The sequence below is a fragment of the Protopterus annectens genome, chromosome 8.part1 (genome assembly GCF_019279795.1).
Source record: "Protopterus annectens isolate FY-2018-M chromosome 8.part1, PAN1.0, whole genome shotgun sequence".
In the NCBI taxonomy this organism is placed as follows: domain Eukaryota; kingdom Metazoa; phylum Chordata; order Ceratodontiformes; family Protopteridae; genus Protopterus; species Protopterus annectens.
This window is the reverse complement of record NC_056742.1, coordinates 380,468,347-380,483,242: the sequence shown is the minus strand read 5'-3', so window position 1 is coordinate 380,483,242 and position 14,896 is coordinate 380,468,347.

Below are 14,896 nucleotides of genomic sequence, written 5' to 3'. Positions count from 1 at the left end.
GATGCTGCAAAGGAAGAAAAGTGGATGGTTTTTTGAAGGGCATAGAATTCTTATTGTTATTGTCAACATGACTAGCCTCTTGTCCATATAGCAGTTTGAGCCCCAGGCTCCTAGTAAACATCTTAACATCGACAATGATGTCAGTCAAGTCATTACAACTAGAGGGTATAAACCCCAAACCTTTGTTTAAAACAGATATCTCGTACTTATTTAAATCATAGCTGGAAATATTTACCACTAAGTCCTGGTTACAGGTATGTGCGACTTCTTTACATGTGGAAAGGTTTCCTCGGAGTTTTTCCTCTTCGCTGCCCTCCCTGTGGAGACCAAGTCCTCCGTTGAGCGGTCTGAAGGGCAGTGGAAAAGAAGGAAGCCCCTCTCCTAATCCAAGAACTTCATTCTCCATTGAAACAACAAACGTGTCAATGGGGAGTTGTTTACGTTTGGTATCATTCCCCTTATATCCGGAAACCTGTGCGGATCCACTTACAGCAGGCTGTGCATCCGTATTCATGTTTCCACTGTGATCAGCATGAATCAACGCTTCAACTAACACTTGTTTAGGTGCAGGAGTTGGAATGATGCTCGCCACACCAGTTACCGATTGCATGAGAGGAGACGCACCACTCGCGCTCGTTGATGATGTCATCTGATGTGTTGATTCCCGTTCGGGAGCTCGTTGCAAGTTAGTAGAAATAACCGGCTTGTGTGTAGAAGAAGTAGGATGGCGTTTGATGTTGTCACGCGGCCAGGAAAAAACCCGACCGTTTTGGAAAGCCAGGAAATCTCTCTCGAGTTTCCTTTTTTTATCCTGTAAGGATTTAAAGTCCATAGAGGTTATAGTGTGTCGCAGATCTGTAGAAAGTACATCCAATTCATGTTGCCCGAGAACACTAGATAGTTCTTTCTCAATGGCTTTAATCTCCTCCACAAGTATAATCACAGCAAGTTCATAATGCTCAATCAAGATCTTAATGTAAGTAAAACTGGTGTCTAAATTGAGCTTCTGCCATTTGGCTAGAAGCTCTGGTTGTGCTGTTCCAAAAGCCGGCATCTTTAAGACCCTTAAGCCTCTAGGAATTAGTTTAAAGCTAAGACAAGCTTCCATGTGCAGTTTTTGCCACTGCACACTACGAAGCTTCTGAAGTTTATTCTCCAACTTCCTGGTGACAAGTACAATGTTCATATTGTTTCTAAAGTCATTATTGTTATGTTCAACTTGAGTCAAATCAGCAGTAGTTAGTTTCAAGAGCGGGTTGCTGGCAAAGGCAAACAAGTCATTCAAATGAAAGATGTTATCAGGCATATTGACACTCACCGGTGTATCCGGAGTGGCAGCCATGTCCCGGCAAAAAGGTAGCAACAATAGTATATAGATCTTCTAACTTGGTCTATGTGGCAGTGTGTCAATCCTGTAGTTCATTCTATGTTGGAATGACGACCAGGACTTTTCGTGAGCGTATGCGTGAGCACGCCTATGCCATTACAAACAATGCTTTGGCCAAGCACACCCTGGACCATGGTTCCTCACATTGTTTTAGGTTCAGGGTTTTGGAGTTAGTACACAAAGGAGGTAGATTAGGTAACATCAGGAACAGTACAGAAGAGAGGGAAGGGAAATGGATTCTAAAGCTACAAGCTCATAGGTTTGGACTCAATGACAGATTTACACTCAAGCCTTTTCTTTCTAGTAGACCCCTCAAGCATTGACTTCATGGGTAATTAACACATTATTTGTTCTTAATTGATTCTAATTCAATATCCTGTTTCTTTAATTACCTTCATGATCTGATTTGTCTGTTTGAATTTGAATTTGTTTATAAGGGGTATTTTTTACTGCATTTGATGTCTGATGAAGCGTTGGGTACAACGTGAAAGCGCTTACCACTGCAGTTCGTTTTTATGGTTTTTACTAATAAACCTTGGATTTTATCGACTTGAGAGTGTGACTTTATTCACTTGTTGTTCAGCTACTTGGACAGAGTTCTGTCCTCACAGCACATGGTGCACACCTCGGATTTTACTGCATTTGTGTCTTTTTTCTTCCATTGAGGGTGCTTTACCTGGCAAACCACTGTTTTTTTTGTGTATACTATTGTTGCTACCTTTTTGCCGGGACATGGCTGCCACTCCGGATACACCAGTAAGTGTCAATATGCGTGATAACATCTTTCATTTGAATGACTTGTTTGCCTTTGCCAGCAACCCGCTCTTGAAACTAACTACTGCTGATTTGACTCAAGTTGAACATAACAATAATGACTTTAGAAACAATATGAACATTGTACTTGTCACCAGGAAGTTGGAGAATAAACTTCAGAAGCTTCGTAGTGTGCAGTGGCAAAAACTGCACATGGAAGCTTGTCTTAGCTTTAAACTAATTCCTAGAGGCTTAAGGGTCTTAAAGATGCCGACTTTTGGAACAGCACAACCAGAGCTTCTAGCCAAATGGCAGAAGCTCAATTTAGACACCAGTTTTACTTACATTAAGATCTTGATTGAGCATTATGAACTTGCTGTGATTACACTTGTGGAGGAGATTAAAGCCATTGAGAAAGAACTATCTAGTGTTCTCGGGCAACATGAATTGGATGTACTTTCTACAGATCTGCGACACACTATAACCTCTATGGACTTTAAATCCTTACAGGATAAAAAAAGGAAACTCGAGAGAGATTTCCTGGATTTCCAAAACGGTCGGGTTTTTTCCTAGCCGCGTGACAACATCAAACGCCATCCTACTTCTTCTACACACAAGCCGGTTATTTCTACTAACTTGCAACGAGCTCCCGAATGGGAATCAACACATCAGATGACATCATCAACGAGCGCGAGTGGTGCGTCTCCTCTCATGCAATCGGTAACTGGTGTGGCGAGCATCGTTCCAACTCCTGCACCTAAACAAGTGTTAGTTGAAGCGTTGATTCATGCTGATCACAGTGGAAACATGAATACGGATGCACAGCCTGCTGTAAGTGGATCCGCACAGGTTTCCGGATATAAGGGGAATGATACCAAACGTAAACAACTCCCCATTGACACGTTTGTTGTTTCAATGGAGAATGAAGTTCTTGGATTAGGAGAGGGGCTTCCTTCTTTTCGCTGCCATTCAGACCGTTGACGGAGGACTTGGTCTCCACAGGGAGGGCAGCGAAGAGGAAAAACTCCGAGGAAACCTTTCCACATGTAAAGAAGTCACACATACCTGTAACCAGGACTTAGTGGTAAATATTTCCAGCTATGATTTAAATGAGTACGAGATATCTGTTTTAAACAAAGGTTTGGGGTTTATACCCTCTAGTTGTAATGACTTGACTGACATCATTGTCGATGTTAAGATGTTTACTAGGAGCCTGGGGCTCAAACTGCTATATGGACAAGAGGCTAGTCATGTTGACAATAACAATAAGAATTCTATGCCCTTCAAAAAACCATCCACTTTTCTTCCTTTGCAGCATCCATTACTAGAAGCCTTCGAACAAGCCTGTGAGCTTGAGCTTTTTGAGTTATACAACAGTAAACATATCAAATCGTGTTTTATAACACCACTTCACAAGAAAGAGCTGCTATCACTAGTCTTAGAAACAATGAGGATTTGGTCATTAGGCAAGCTGACAAGGGCGGTGCTGTCGTCATTATGGACAGATCCTTCTACAGATGTAAAATGCAGTTGATGTTATCTGACAGTGAAACGTATTTGTCTATTTGTAATTATGATCTTAACAATTTAATTAAGGACTTGCATAGTCATTTGTATGAGCTGCTATTAACGGATGTCATTGATAAAGAATTGTATACCTACTTTTTGGTTGACAATCCTCTTGTCCCCTCATTCAGAGGTCTTCCCAAAATTCATAAAGGGCTAGAGAACCCCTCTTTAAGACCAATTGTATCCAGCAGGGGATGGCTCACTGAGCCGATCTCCATTTATTTGGACAAGATGTTGAAACCTGTTGTTTCTAAAGTCAAGCAAATATTAAGGGACACTACACATTTTTTAGAAAATCTAGCTTGTCATCACAACTCTACCTCATTTGACTCTGAGGATATACTCGTCACTCTTGACGTAAAATCCTTGTTCACTTCAATACCAAACACTACTGGGATAGATTATATTAGAAATCTGTTAGTGAACAATACATTTCCCAGTCATATCATTACTAGATGGATGTCTCTTTTAGAGCTTGTTCTCCAATACAATGTTTTGCTGTATGACAGTAGGTACTACCTTCAAACCAAAGGTGTAGCGATGGGCACCCCATGTGCCAATGCCTATGCTAATTTGGTATTGGCACATTGGGAGGCTACCCATGTTTTCAATGACAACAATATGTTCTTGACTCAACTCAAATACTACAACAGATTTGTAGATGATGTTTTTATTTTGTGGGGAGGCACGATAGAACAGCTATTTGATTTTGTGTCCTATCTGAACAATACAACTGATTTCCTTCAGTTTGATTGCAGTCATTCTGTTAATGAGATTGCATTCCTAGATGTCAAGATCGTCAAGACTTTTAAAGGCCTTGAAACTGAATTGTACAGGAAGGAGTGCTGGAGGAATAATCTGTTACACCATACCAGCATGCACCCCAGACACGTTTATGACAACATAGTAACCAATCAGGTCATGAGGGCGTCTAGGTTGACTACCCTCAATACCACCTATGACATTCAGAAGAAGGAGATTGCTAGTAATTTTTTACACAGAGGTTATGATGCGAATAAAGTTCATAACAACATACAAACAGGAGACCGCCTCAGAGCTACCAAAGGGGCTCCTTTTTTTAAGAGAACACGTGGTGATCCACCTTTAGAACCTGATAGAACAAAACATTTTACCAACAGGATTGTTTTACCATATACTAACAAGAATAGTCATGTTTTACAAGTTCTTAATAATAATTGGAAATTGCTAATGTTGGATGAAAACATTAGGAGTCTAGTAGACAGCAAACCACATGTAGCTTATAGGAACATGCTCTCCCTCAATAGATTACTGTGTTATGATAAAGAACCAATAGTCACTAGAGCTTTGAGCAAGAATGGCACATATCCTTGCCACTCTTGCAATCAATGTAAATTCATTGCTGTCTCTGACTGTTTTGTCCACCCTGCTACAGGACGTAAATATGTGTCTAAGTTTTATGCTGATTGTAGATCTTCTAACTTGGTCTATGTGGCAGTGTGTCAATCCTGTAGTTCGTTCTATGTTGGAATGACGACCAGGACTTTTCGTGAGCGTATGCGTGAGCACGCCTATGCCACTGAGAAGGCCAATACAAACAATGCTTTGGCCAAGCACACCCTGGACCATGGTTCCTCACATTGTTTTAGGTTCAGGGTTTTGGAGTTAGTACACAAAGGAGGTAGATTAGGTAACATCAGGAACCGTACAGAAGAGAGGGAAGGGAAATGGATTCTAAAGCTACAAGCTCATAGGTTTGGACTCAATGACAGATTTACACTCAAGCCTTTTCTTTCTAGTAGACCCCTCAAGCATTGACTTCATGGGTAATTAACACATTATTTGTTCTTAATTGATTCTAATTCAATATCCTGTTTCTTTAATTACCTTCATGATCTGATTTGTCTGTTTGAATTTGAATTTGTTTATAAGGGGTATTTTTTACTGCATTTGATGTCTGATGAAGCGTTGGGTACAATGTGAAAGCGCTTACCACTGCAGTTCATTTTTATGGTTTTTACTAATAAACCTTGGATTCTATCGACTTGAGAGTGTGACTTTATTCACTTGTTGTTCAGCTACTTGGACAGAGTTCTGTCCTCACAGCACATGGTGCACACCTCGGATTTTACTGCAATAATTGAGATCACTCAACAAATCCTCGAAAGCTATCTATGAAAACTGAATTACAGCAGATATAAAGACAACCACAAGGCCTTCTGTAGTTATGTAAAGAATCTCCACTGCTCTGAGCTACTGCACAATGGTACCTCCTATAATGAGCCAACAGATATTGCCAATGTACTGGCCGATAGATTCAGCCCCAACTTTACCCCTCTCTCCCCCCAAAGGACCAATCACAATACCATTAGATTGCCAGGCACCCAGTATTACTGCTGCACAGGTTAAAACAGCACTGTCCAAGGCCAAGAATATACAGCTTCTATGGGACCTGACAATATACCTGGCTGTGCTCTACATGAACTACAGAGTGAACTGGCACCTCACCTGTGTGCCCTGTTCAATCACTGCCTCACTTCTGGCTTTGTCCCTACCAAATGGCACACTGCTACAGTCGTCCCTTTCCACAAAGGAGGAGTGACTACAGACCCTGGGAACTATTGCCCCATTAGCCTGATGAGTCTGACTTGTTTTAAAATATGTATGAAAGGTAGTGAAAATGTACTTATTTACTTAATAGGAATGTATATGTAGTGTTAATGGAGAGAATATGTCTTTAAATGGTTATTAGGGGAAGTGATGTAATTTTATTTGAATTATTTATACTGGCTTTTCATGGTTTGTAATTGTATGATGAAGTTCTTTCATTTTGTTTGGATGAAAGCGATTACTTTGTATTAACCTGTCTTCATTGATTCTTTGTGGATAAACTGTGGATGTACCTTTATTGACTCTTGCCTTGGGCACAAAACCTAACTGAAGGCTGCAATTGGAAAGTGATTCAAGTGGGCAAGAGAAGCCATGTTTCATGCTATTTATTAAACATCCTGGGATGTTACTGGGGGCCCCTCAATGCAGTGTTTTTGGACCTGGAAAGTGCATTAATGGCCTGTTCTCTGGTAATGGTTTGAGGTATTGTTGTGTTATGTGATATTTCCTTTGGACTATAAAGGGGAGTAGTGTGGGGAGATATTTGAGCTGAACCTGTCAGCCAAAAAGTTGTCAATGGCCTCTGATTCAGTGTGAGTGATGTGATTTGCATTAAGTTCTGCCCACTGTTATGTATTTCCTCTGAGGTTACGGACATAGCTGTAGAAAGCTTTTCAGTTGTCCTTTGCCTGAGAAATGATTTTGTTTCTTCAAATTTATCCTTTATAGTATTAATTAAACCTATTAGCTGCCTGTTTAGATCAGCCAAGGGGATTTTAGTATGTATGGCTTTGTTTCTCCAATGCTTAGCAAGATTTTTTTCTTTTGATGTATAACTGATTGATAGTGTAATTCCACTGGGTGCTTGTCTTTTGAGTTTGGCTTATTCTTAATATGAGTGAGCACAGTTCATTTGATACAGCTATTAATATGGCTGTACAGAGATTTTGTAAATAGCTCAGTGTTTTTTATAGTGTTTACTGGATTTGGGGGTGCTTGGAATTTAGCCAAGGTGTTGCTTAGTAGAGAGAGGTTAGCCTTGGAATAGTTCCTAAAGGTTTTTGGTTTTGCTGGATCCTCGGATTTAATTTTTATTTCAAGAAATATTGTGTTATGGTCAGATTTTCTGAGCAAAAATATTTCACTGGGTGATGAACATTACCCCACCACCACCAATGTTCGTGAGCACAAAGTCAAGGATGTTTGTACCCCTGGTAGGAGAATGGATTGTTTGTTCCAAGATACTGGTATTAACAAAGTTTAACAATTGCTGGGCTTGGCATTAGAAGTGGTGTAGAATTCCCAGTCTATAGAAGGATAGTTGAGATCCCCCATGAATATCGCACTGGGTTGAACAGTGAGGGTCTCTAGGACATTGAGATAGGTAGCATGGGTTTCCTGGGACATGGAAGGGGATATATATGTTGTAAGAATATGGTACATCACCCTATTTATGGTGAGATGCATATGTATGAGTTCCAGTGGGTCATAAACTTGAACTACGCTGCATGTGAGATTAGTCTTAATATAGACTGACACTCCTGCACCTTTAGTTTCCTCCTGTGCAGTAGCTGGTCAAAGGTGAAAAAGACATTATAACCTTGCACTGCTGGAGTACTCTGAGCAATTTTAAACCATGTCTCCATTAATACACAGATGTCTACACTCTCCAGGGAGAGGAAGGCTTGCATGGAGTCGAGTTTCTGGTTAAGTTTTCTAGCATTCAGCGGTGCCAACTTCAGATATTCCTTCATAGGTCCAGTTACATTGGACCATTTCTTTGTACTGTGCAGGAGGTCTTAGTGTTTTAGGAAGGTTAAGTGCCTCAGCACAAGTAGTTTTATGTGTAGGGACTTTACCCTGTGCAGTAGTTGTGGTGCAAGTGTCTCTGACAACCTCTATAGGATTAGTTTTGGTTGCATGAGAGAGAGTTTTGCCTCCAGCGTTAAAGTGTATTTACACCTCTTGCATACTCTATCTGTTTTATTAAGAATAATAAGGAGGTCAGTGTACATGACGCAGTTACTACAATGCCTCAGATTACCCATCTCAAACAGAGTGACCATAGAGAGAGTCAGGAAGTGCACATCCATGGCCACTGATCTACTAGGAAGGAGTGAGGAAAACGTAAATACTGAACAAGTCAAAAAGACAAGAAACTTGATGAGCAACACTCACCTATGAGCAAACTAGATGCTCTAGTAGTTAAAAAAATCTGTAAAGATAGTAATGCCACAAGAGTGCAGACCACAGACCAGAACGAAGACACTTAGAATAATAGGCACAATAAACCTTCCCCAGCAATTCCCAGCTCAGAAGGACAGAGGCTACCCTCTCTTCCCACAAGAGAGTACACCAGAAACCTTCTTAAAGTAAAATAACTGGCTTGAATCCCAAGTGCTCAAGCCAAAACTAAGACATTTTTAGAATAACAGACACAATAAGCCTTCAACCAGCAATTTCCAACTTAGAAAGGTGTAAGCTACCTCTCCTGCCACAAGATTGTAGACCACAAACCATCATTATGTAAGATAAGTAGCTTGAAGCCCAGCTGTTTAAATCAAAACTAAGATGTTTAGAATAACAGTTACAATTTAATCAGGCTACTTACAAGCAGTAATAAATACAGTAGAACAAATGAAACTGAGCACTTTATGAACAAGCAGCAAAAAAACAAAATAAAATAATAAGGTAGGAAGAAGCATAGATACAGTTAAAGCATTGGAATCAAGTGTTATTTATTTATTTATTTATTTATTTATTTATTTATTTATTTATTTCATGGAAGCCATGTAATCCAGTTCCCTCAGAAACTTCCTGTCTGTAATGGAAGCCAGAGGAAGTAGGAATTGAAAGAAAGCAATCAGAGTTAAAGCCTTTGCAGAAGGCAGGAAAGTCAGCAGTAAAATAGTCAGGACCCTGCACTCCAGAAAAACCATGATCCTCAGAAGGACTCAGGAATGATTTTTGGAAATTTACAGTAAACCCCAGGCTTTGCAGGAGAAAAATAGGAAAGTGTATATGCTGAAGCAAAATCTCTGGATAGGAGGCCTGAATGAGCAGGTTGTCTAGGTAAGGAAAGACCTGTATCCCGCTCAACCTGCAGAAAGCAATCACAGGAGTAAGGCATTTGTTAAAGACCCTTGGGGTAATAGAGAGGCCAAAGGGCAAAGCAGATAAATGACAATCCCCAGAAGCAACAGAGAAATATAAAAAATTCCTGAAAAGGGGATGAATAGGAATGTGTAAGATAAGCATCCTTGAGATCCAGGAAAACTAGAAAAGCCTGAGGAAGTAGCAGAGGAAAAAATATTTGAAGGGATAGCATCCAAAAATAATACACCTTCAAAAAGGTGTCTAGCTGGGAAAGATCCAGAATGGGTATCCAGCTGCCTTCTTTCTTGGGGGCCAAAAACATTCTGGAGTAAAACTCCTTCCCCCTCTGAGATGGTTGGAACTTCTTGAATTGTTCCTTTAGCAAACAGGCCCTGAAGCACCTCTGTAAAAATGGCAGTTGTTCCTGAGGAGGCTGGGGAATGCCCAGAAAGGGGGGACAGAGATTTCCAAACCATGTAATAACCCTGGCAAATTATGGAAAAAAAATAAGAGTCTTGGTGACCTTTAACTAAATAGTAAGGGACAGGTAAAGGTGCAGGGAAATAGGAACATGACTGAGAATAACAGGATAGTCAGACAGCCCCTGTTTTTTTCTGGAAAAGGAGACTTCTGAGTAGAATGTGCTTTGGGTACCCTTAGCAGGAGGAACCCTTCTACCACCCTTTTTACCTTTGGAAGGACGGCGAGATTCTTTAAAAACAAAGGCAGACTTGTTAGGGTAATTCCTTTGAAATTTGGGAACAGGTGAAACAAAAAAGGCTTCAAATCCTTTAAGGCTTTACTCTTTTCTTGCAAGGACTTAAACAACACTATGGCAGCACCACCAAAAAATGCTTATTATCCAGAGGAGCAGCACTCAGTTTTGCCTTGATATCATCAGGCAAAGCTTGAAGTCTGAACCAAAAACCAGCAGCCCTAGATGAAGCATCAGCTGCATCATTGCTGTATTTGATGGAATGGTGAGCCACTTGGGAAGATGTCCCTAGCAAGGAAAGAGCAGAGACCTTCCCGTCAGAATCAGGAAGATCTGAAATAGCCTGACAAGCCTGAGAGAGAAGAGCCAAAACATATCTGATCATATGTGTCTGATATTTCACATCTCTAAAGGCTAGGATAGCAGATGTATACACTCTCTTACCTAGCTTCTCTATGACTCTGCTGTCCTTATCAGAGGGAAGCATCTTAGGTGAAGGCAACAACTTGGAGAGTTTATCAAAGGCAACTGATACAACAGAAGGGTCAGCCGAGGGGCACTTATAAAGAATCTTGCAGTCATCAGACACTTTATTAAACCTATCAAGTTTTTTTGGAGTAGGAGGCTGGAAATCAGGAGCCTGAGAAGCAGTGTAAAAAGCATCCAGCAAGTCAGCAAGAACAGGAGGAACAGTAGAGGGCCTAGGAGACTCCATTTGGAGAAGCTCATAGTACCTGTTCTGAACATCAGACACTTGAAAACAGTCTCATTTGAAAAAAAACATCATTCTGGAAATAGTGTCACTAAAAGAAATCTCAAAAGGAGAGTCAGGACTGAAAAGCTCTTTATAGTCAGAACCATAGTCAAGTGGTGAAGGAATCTGGGAGGAATCTGCATTATCATCATCATCATCATCAGAGGAATCCTGCTCCCTAGGCCTCTTAAGAGAAATAGAAGACCAAGGAGGAACAGGAACTGAAACCCCCTGTGGAGGGTTTAGAGCCGTAAGAGCATTAAATAGACCTTGAGTGAGGTTTTGCCATTCACTTTGAGAATCTTTAGGAGCAGGAGAAATGCTTTCAGTTTTCTGCTTCTTTTTGAAAGGGATGTCAGCCTTAATCATTTTGGTAGGCTCTGACTGTAGACAACACTCTATTATTGTAGCTGGAACCTCTTCGCTGACTAATATCTGAGGAACACCCCCAGGCCCTTTGGTAATTATCAGCCATGGTTCTCCCTGTATATCTAAGGCGGATGTCTGCAAGGGCTCTATGGGCGTGAGTGAAGTTGGATCATGCCGGCTTCCAAAGCAGTCATGACAGAGGAATCTGACAAGGAAATTGGACAATCCTCTGGGCTTTCTCTAGCCTCAAGAGAGATGTCCAGTGGAGGTTGTATAGCTGAATAAGCCGACCAAGCTTTCTTGGGCTTTTTCTTTGCAGACAGCTGACCTAAGGTCCAGGAAGATCATTCCATGCTGTCTCTAGCCAACAGTTTAAGTCATTGGTTTTCTAAGTAAATAGCTAAGGGAGAAAGCCAAATACACAATGGCTTAGGGACAAAAGCCTGGCAAATCTCACAAGAGGTTTGGTCATGGGAAGCACTTAAACAGAACAGATGCTGCTCATGATGATCTTTATGGGGAATCTATCTCCTGCACTGGCATTTCCACTTTCTGGATGGCATGAAACCAACAACCAAAACAAGGCAAAACAAAGATAAGAAAAAATCTAAACACTCCAAAGGGCACTTATCTGGAAGCAGTTTGGTAACCAGTAGATGAACGAGCATTCAGACCAACAATCAAAGATGATGTTCAGACTGGTGGCAAAGAAGTATGCCATGTGCAGGGAGCATACATGTGACATATGGCATACCCATTGCAACCTAAATGCTTTGGTATACTGGCCGGACATCGAGTTGCACTAGGCAGGGGATCCCTATTGTAAAGAATACTGCAACAGCGACTTGGAAGGTCATCTTAACTAATGTCCAGACAGCAAAAAACAAAGTCTGTCACTTCATTATGGGTTCACAGAGGAGACAAAGCTTCTTTATTTCCCTTGTAAATGATTACTGCTATCCCATTTTAAGTCAGAGCTCAACTTTAGGAACAGTTCTAATCTTCTTCTTCTTTTTTTCTTTCAGCTGTTAGGAGTCACCACAGCGGATCATCCGTTTCCATTTCTTCCTGTCCTCTGCATCTTGCTCTGTCACACCAACCACCTGCATATCCTCACTTACCACATCCATAAACCGTATCTTAGGCCTTCCTCTTTTCCTCTTACCTGGCAGCTCCATCCTTAGCATCCTTTTCCCAATATACCAAGCATCCCTCCTCAGCATATGTCCAAACAACCACAATCTTGCCTCTCTGGCTTTGTCTCTAAACCGTCCAACCTGGGCTGACCCTCTAATATACTTATTCCTAATCCTGTCTACCCTTGTCATACCCAGTGGAAATCTTTAACTCTGCCACGTCCAGCTCTGACTCCTGCCTTTCTGTCAATGCCACTGTATCCAACCCATATAACATAGCTGGTCTCACTACCCTCTTGTAAATCTTCCCTTTCACTCTTACTGGTACTCTTCTGTCACAAATCAACCCTGACATTCTTCTCCACCCACTCCACCCTGCCTGTACTCTCTTCTTCACCTCTCTTCCACACTCACCATTACTCTGAACTGTTGATCCCAAGTATTTAAACTCATCCATCTTCGCCACCTCTACTCCCTGCATCCTCACCATTCGTCTAGCCTCGCTCGCATTCACACACATATATTCTGTCTTAGTCCTACTGATCTTCATTCATCTCCTCTCTAGAGCATATCTCCACCTCTCCAGGGTCTCCTCAACCTGTTCCCTACTCTCACTACAGCTCACAATGTCATCTGCAAACATCATAGTCCACAGGGACTCCTGTGTGATCTCGTCTTGTCAAACTTTCCATCACCAGTGCAAATAAAAAAGGGCTCAGAGCTGATCCTTGATGTAATCCCACCTCCACCTTAAATGTATCCGTCACTCCCACTACAGACCTCACCACTGTCATACTCCCTCGTACATATCCTGTACCACTCTTACATACTTCTCTGCCACTCCCAACTTCCTCATACAATAGCACAACTCCTGTCTAAGCACCCTGTCATATGCTTTCTCTAAGTCCACAAAGACACACTGCAACTCCTTCTGACCTTCTTAGAGCAGAACAGTTTGGTTGTGAACAGTTCTAATATTAAAAAAAAAAATCCACAGAACTCTTTCCTCCACAGGGCTACCAATAGAGAGGCTAGAAATAAAGAACAAAGATGAACTTCAAAACAGCAAGGAGGAATTCAGAGGAACAATAAAGTGTATAGTTCCAAAAATATTAATGTTCACGTTCAGATCTATTCAGTGCAAAGTAAAATATAAGTCTATGCAGCATTGGATATATGGTAACAAAACCCTCAGAGTTGTTATCAGGATTCTGACCAACAAGTAGGACAGCCTGAATTATAACATCACAGAGCCATTTGTAATTGCAAAGCACATGGAAATTTTAATCTGCAGCTATTGTTTGAAATGAACTCCAGAATCTGCAACTTAACTAGTGAAGCCAGTGCAGAAAAAAAAAATTACAAGTCACTATTGTTTTTACAAATGTTTGCTGACATTGTGTGTATGTCTGCATACTGCAACATTCTGATACATTTTAAATCTATACATGCAAAGGGGCATTCACATATATTGTATACTTTAGGGTATCATATTGTGTAGTTTAAGATATGCAGTTACATGGAGATATATATATATATATATATATATATATATATATATATATATATATCTGTATATGGCTGTGCTTAAATACATTCATTCCTAAAGTATGTGGATATTACATAATACCTGCACATGCTAGGTTGGGTGTTTAATCATACAAATATCAGCACTGGATTCCTTAGAGAGATACATTGTTGTTTAAATCATTTAGGATGGCTGCAACATATCACTAGGTTACTTGTACTGTGAGCTATAAATAACTACATATTATGTTTAATTCAGTTAAAAGATACAATATATTAAGGCACTCCTCTATATGTTATTCATTTACAACTATGTCAACAAAGAAGCTTCGACTGGATGTGGAATACTTCCGAGAATGCATCAGATTGGAGATAGTACCCAAGGGTCTTAGGTACTGGCAATACCCTACAAGGCTTATAGCCCAATCGCTATTTCATGTGAATCTTATGAAACTTTTTAATCAACAAGGGTTGCAGTTTTTGGATTTACTCTGCAAACATTATACTTTGCTGGTGGAGGAAATTGCAACGGCTGCAGCTAAATTGGATGAGCAAATTAAAGCACATCCAGATTTTCAGTATGAGTATGGCAGAATTTTTCTAGTGTGAACGAATGTGTGGCTAAAAGTAAGATTGTTAAGTTGAAGAAAATAGACAGGGATCATGACCAATATAAAAAAGGTACTGTCCCCCCCTTGCCTAAATCACAAGCTTGGTCTATTCGGGGAAGAAACGTGAATTCTGAAATGGAAATGATGGGGTCGAATGAAGGTAATGAGCAAGGGCTACAGGGGATCAGTACAGAACAGCAACACCCGGCTGATGTAGCTGATAATAATACTAATGAAGGAAATATGGGAATAAGAAGAAGTAAACGCTTGATGCAGCAAGGGCATCACCAACAAGGGTATGCACAACATAATCCAGGCCCTTCCACCTCAGATATTTACAGACGGAATCAACAAACGAAAAGGAATGGTCGGAAGAAACATGGGAAATGG